The sequence below is a fragment of the Nicotiana sylvestris genome, chromosome 8 (genome assembly GCF_000393655.2).
Source record: "Nicotiana sylvestris chromosome 8, ASM39365v2, whole genome shotgun sequence".
NCBI lineage: Eukaryota > Viridiplantae > Streptophyta > Magnoliopsida > Solanales > Solanaceae > Nicotiana > Nicotiana sylvestris.
In genome coordinates, this window is record NC_091064.1 from 54,123,155 (window position 1) to 54,129,154 (window position 6,000).

Sequence of the window (6,000 nt, forward strand, 5' to 3'; positions counted from 1 at the left end):
CACGGACAACAGTTCAAACACACACACACACACACACACACACACACACACACACACACACACAAACTCTTTCTTCTTTCTCTACTACTTGTGTTAACTGCTTGTCTAGCTGGCTGAAAGCCAAGGCTAGTCTGTGGAACTCTACTTGCTTTACCTTTTTGCATTTTGCTTCCTCAACTCATATGTCCTATTTTAATTTTAGAGCCTCAACAACAACATGTTTCTTTTATTGTTTCAGTTTCTCTTATTTCTAGTCTACTTCTACTTGTGGTTTTGTGTGCAAACTGTAGTAGAGTTATATTACTAGCATGCTATTATGTCTCCCCTTCCTTTTAGATTAATGCATTCCCTTATGTGTGTTTCAAAGCATGCCTTGTCAATCACTTGTTGTGTACTTACCTTCTTATGAATCCCAAATCCCTATCCCTTCCATGTGTTTGTATTCTTCATGACTTGTTTGTGATTATACCAGTATCAACTATTGCTGAGCATGTCCAAACCAGTCCCAAGACCCTTGCTGGGTTTATGTGTTTGCAGTCAAATGTCTGTGTATCCCCAAATCCTTTGACTCCCTGTGTGACCATTGAATTCATTTGAATTCTGTGTGTGATCCCATCTTAAGGTATTTGAGTTTTGTTTGCTAATCCAACTTCTTTTCAACCATCTCTGTTACTAATTGCTTCAAAAATGGACCTTTCAATCTAGTTTTAAACTCCTTTCTTTAATCTGTGTCCTATACTCTCACATATACTCTTAGACCACTAGGTTCTGCCCCTTTTGTGTGAGCCTTGCCTTGGGACCCTTGAGCTCCCTCTGAACTTGGACACATGAAAGCTGGCCTTTCCACACTGCACTAAACTCTCTCTTGGCTATAAAATCTGGGTGTGAGCACTGCTCGGGATCCCTTGAGGTCCTTAGGGAACTCTGACATACCCAGATATGAAAAGGCTATGGAACAACCTTGGCACTTGGAGTGATTGATTACATAACTCAGGGAGGAAGTCCTAATCAGGCTTCCTATAGTGTAACTTCTTATTTTCATTTCTACTTATGTAATTCATTCATTTGGTCTGTAATAATTTGTAAACAAGTATTGGGGTTGGATAGTGAAAAGAGGTGGGTAATATGTATGTTGTAGTATAATCCAGAGTAGAAATCATGTTCCTAGATTTACTTTTTCTCTATGCACAATAGCAGCCATGTTTAGGTATAACATGCCAAGCATGCCATGCATTAGATATCATGCTATTTAAGGATTTATATGCACTGTTTTTAGCATCTCATCCACACTTAGAAATCCTGTCTATAGGGTATATAATAACAATAAAATAAGCTGCTACGATGCGATTCTGCCCATGTTCTGAAATTTCGTTTAGAAATCCTGCTCTAGGAGTTCTGCATCATGAGTTTTATACATGCACCTTAGATACCATGTTTTAGGATCTTATTCGTACTTGCATTCACACTTAGTGTAAATTGTTGATCATAAAAAAGGTAAAAACAGCTTCACACTTGATTATACCATTTTTAAAATAACTGGTAATAATCCTTGCATTTGTATCAACTAGAACAACATGCTCTTAGGGTAAAAAAATAATTTCCAAACTGTTTTAATAACTCTAAATAACTGCTGCATATCACTTCACTCCTAGGCAAGCTTTAGATAATCAACTTTAAATAAAACCAGAACCATCTCTGTAATTAGTGTTTAACTATCAAGTGTTAAAATCAGTAGGCAAGCCTGATTCAGACTTCTTATCTGGGTCATGTAATAAATCTGGTTCTGCTTAGATCCCATGCTTTAGAATTTAAATTCAGACCTTAATTGTGTATAAGTCATGCTGTATATATGCTTTATTTGTGGAGGTATACCTGAGCCTTCTACTTGTTTCTGTCTTTTCCCCCTAACTGCAGTCCTATATGTTCTTGTTTGTCGCTTAGTATATTGCCTTTAAACCTAAGAGTCTGCCTAGAACCCCCCCCCCCTTTTAGGATAAGAGTACTAAATTCCTCCAGGACTAATAGGAAGGGACGGGTAACAACATGTAATAAGGATCGAGACTAACCCTCGTTTTAATTACCTTCACGGGGTGGGTAAGGGTAGATATGGACATGTTGACCAGTGCATTAATACCACGTGTAGCCCCTCTTTGAGGAGTGTCATATCGGGTATTGCATTGATGTGATCCATATTATAAACAAACCTAAGACCCCCTCCCTTTTACATTCCCAAGTATGTTTAAATTGTAATTCTTTTCAAAATCTTGCCTTTTTTTATTAGTTGTTTTCTTACAAATGTGTATTCGAACTTAAATCCCCTACTATTTGAGCTAATGTTTGTTTATTTGCTAATTGTACAAATTCACAAAAATTATCTGGCCGGGAACCACACTAGTAGATCCTGAGGGGTGCCTAACACCTTCCCCTTGGGATAATTTCAAGCCCTTACCCTATATCTGGTTACCAAACATAGTTAGAAATGAACCCTATAGGTGCCCTAACACACCTTAAAATCGTTAGGTGGCGACTCTTCAAAATTGCAAAACCCCTTTCTCAGAAGGAAAAGAGTTGTCCCATAGAAAAAATGTCATAAACCCGACTTTCCGATTGAGGAAAAAAGGGGGTGCGACAACATGACGACTCTGCTGGGGAGTTTTAGGCTTTTACCATTTTAGATTATTCTTATGAATTTGTACCTCCCTCTGTGCAATTATTTGTTTAATTTCTTCTTCAAAAGCAAAACTGACATATCTTTCTTGTTTCCTTCCTTTACTGCCGCTTTAAAGTATAAAACTGTTGTATTTATCGCTTTCTTAACGTGCATATACATGTCAACATGCTTTTAATTATTGCATATATGCTCAACATCATACTCCACTCGTGCCAAACAGATACTATAGCAATGCTTGATGAGTGGTTGCGCCCTTCCTATATCATTACCCTCTAAATTCGGAAAGACATATTTGCAGTAAAACTAGTCAATCAGCGGTGCAGTCGACGGTTCCGTGCCTTTCCCCTTGAGTTGTATGCTCAAGGGTACCGGTCTAAAACCCCATAGAAACCATACTCTATTTAAATTGTGCATGCATAATGGTCAAACCTAGCCAGGTCAGTTATGTTGTCCACATAATGATCCTTTAAGATAGCCTTGTCCAAAAGTCCACTGGGTTTCCCTAAACCCAAACAGACATCATCATGTTCTGTGCATTTATTTGGAGAACTAAATGCTTCATGCTAATTGTTGATGTTAAATAGTTGAGTCCGATGGGGGGTAGGGTCTAACCCTTTTGTTTTGTAGAAAATGAGGCGTGAGGTCCCCAGTTTCGGTATGGCTAGCACGCCCCCACTCTTGCTAGACTGGTGGAGGAGTCTTCCATCAAATTACCAAATCAATGAGTGGAAAGAGAGGGCCGCCAAAGCTAGCGGAAAGTTGGAATATCTGGAATACAGTCTGTTGGAATTGGAAGGAAAAATGAGGAAGAGAGTTACCGATTGCCAGAACTGAGGGAAACGAAGGAGAACACCTGGTGAAGGCATTTTTACTGGTAAACCTACGCGAACTGGAGGATTTGATCAACGAAAGCATTCAACCTGAGGAAGGTCCTTCTGGGACCAAATAGATAGGAATTTACCTTTTTGCTTTATAAATGTAATAAGGCCAGTGGCCATTAGTGACTTTTATTTCTTGTTTATTTAGTGTCGTTTTGGGATTCGTCTATTTTTATCAATAAAATGAGGCATTTAGCATTCTAAGTTCTCCAAATCAATTTTTCGCTAGGCCTACCTCGGGCACAAAGAGGTTCCCAAATTAGGACATGCTTTACATTCCCGCACTATGTGTTTAAATATTGCAATACTTTTTATAATCCTCGTTGACTTGATTACCTTTTGTTCTATTTTTTTATTATTCCCCTCCCCAAAGGTTAGTTCGTGCACTCTGACATCATCATCTTATTTCACAAGATCTAGGGGCCCTCTACCCACTCCTCCTCTTAGTCCCATTAAAATCAAGAACAAAGGCAAAATGGAAGATTTGAACAACATCAGGAAGGAGAACACAGTTAAACGGGTAGAGGCCACTGATGGCCAGGGTATTCGGGTTCCTAACGAGAATGTGTCACAACTTGAACAGAAACTGATGAAATTCCAGGAAGAGCTCAATTAGGTTCGAAATCTTTCAAACCTGTCATTTTCCCTCAGCACCCAGATATCAACTTCCCCAACACTCAAAACCCTACACCTCCTCAAATATCCCAAAACAGCAGAATCATCCCACACCTTACCATCACACAGCTCCACCAAAGAACCAATGCAACACATGTCATACCCCAACCAACACTCCACTACTCATCCCAAAACCTCAGAACTCTAGAAACGACCATTTCCACACCCATACACCAGGCTACCATAACAATCCTATCTACGTGGAGACCATGCCACACTCCACCCAACCTATCTCATACACACCTGAGTCTGATGAAAAGGATCTTCTTATTAGGAACTTGGCCGAGGAACTTAAGAAACTGACCAGCTGGATTCAGGGCGTTGAAGGAAGCAAAGGAATCGAGGGGCTGAACTATGAGGATCTTTGCATACAGCCTGATGTTGAACTTCCTGAGGGGTACAAACCTCCTAAGTTCAAAATGTTTGATGGTACAGGTGATCCAAGGGTCCATCTGAGGGCATATTACGACAAGCTGGTTGGAGTAGGGAAGGATGAAAGGATCCGCATGAAGCTGTTCATGAGGAGTTTGAAGGGAGATGCATTATCTTGGTACATCAACCAAGATCCCAAGAAGTGGTCAAGCTGGGTAGGCATGGCGTCTAACTTTATGGACCGATTCAGGTTTAATACAGAGAACACACCAGACGTGTTCTATATTCAGAATTTGAAGAAGAAGCCCACGGAAACATTTCACGAGTATGCTACTCGCTGGAGGTCCGAAGCTGCTAAGGTCAGACCCGTCTTAGAAACAAGTTCTTCGTCCGGGACCAGGATCCGCAGTATGACAAATGGCTGATGATGATTGAGAACCACAAGTTCTCCGACATTATCAAGTTGGGTGAAAGAATTGAAGAAGGTATCAAAAGTGGTATGGTTACAAATTTCGAAGCCTTGCAAGCTACAAATAAGGCTCTGTTGTCTGGTGGTGTGTCCAAGAAAAGGGACGTAGGGGCCGTGATGGTTGCACAAAGGACTAAATCTCCCATCAAATACCAAACTTACCCAACACCTCCGCTCACATACTAGCCAACTCCAAATTACCAAGCACCCTCACCCTCATACCAAGCTCTACCACCAACTTATCAGTCACCTCCACTTTCTACATACCAACCTACTTCACCCAGATATTCCTAACCCGTTCATTTTACCAAACTTATAATGCTCAATCATCCCATTACCAATCACCCCCTGCGCGCCAAAACTTCCCTAGACCTCGACCTAATTTCGATCGCAGACCTCCAAAACAATATATCGCCATCGCCGAACCCATCGACCAGCTGTATGAGAAGCTCAAAGCTGCTGGCTATGTCACCCCCATCCCTGCTGCAACCCCTGAGAACCCTTCTCAGTGGGTTAACCCAAACAAGTCCTATGTATACCACTCCGGTATGAAAGGGCACACCATTAATGAATTCCGCTCCTTCAAAGACAAGATACAGTCTTTGATTGATAACAAAATCATTGTGGCAAAGGAACCCGCTCTAAATGTCCGCAACAACCCTCTGCCAGACCATAAGAGTGGAGGTATCCACATGATTGAAATAGAAGATGACTGGGATCCCGAGGGATCAATCGAGTTGATTGTAGAAGGTGATGACCCAAAGAAACCAACAATTACTCTCAACCCAATCATAATCCAAATCCAACCATCTGAGGACGCTGAGGTGAATATGTCTATACCTCTTAAGTTTGAATCAGCGCCATCCGCAAAGACACCAGCACCATTTGAGGTTGAATTCGTGTCTTCGGCAAATGCACCCGTCCTATTTGGGGTT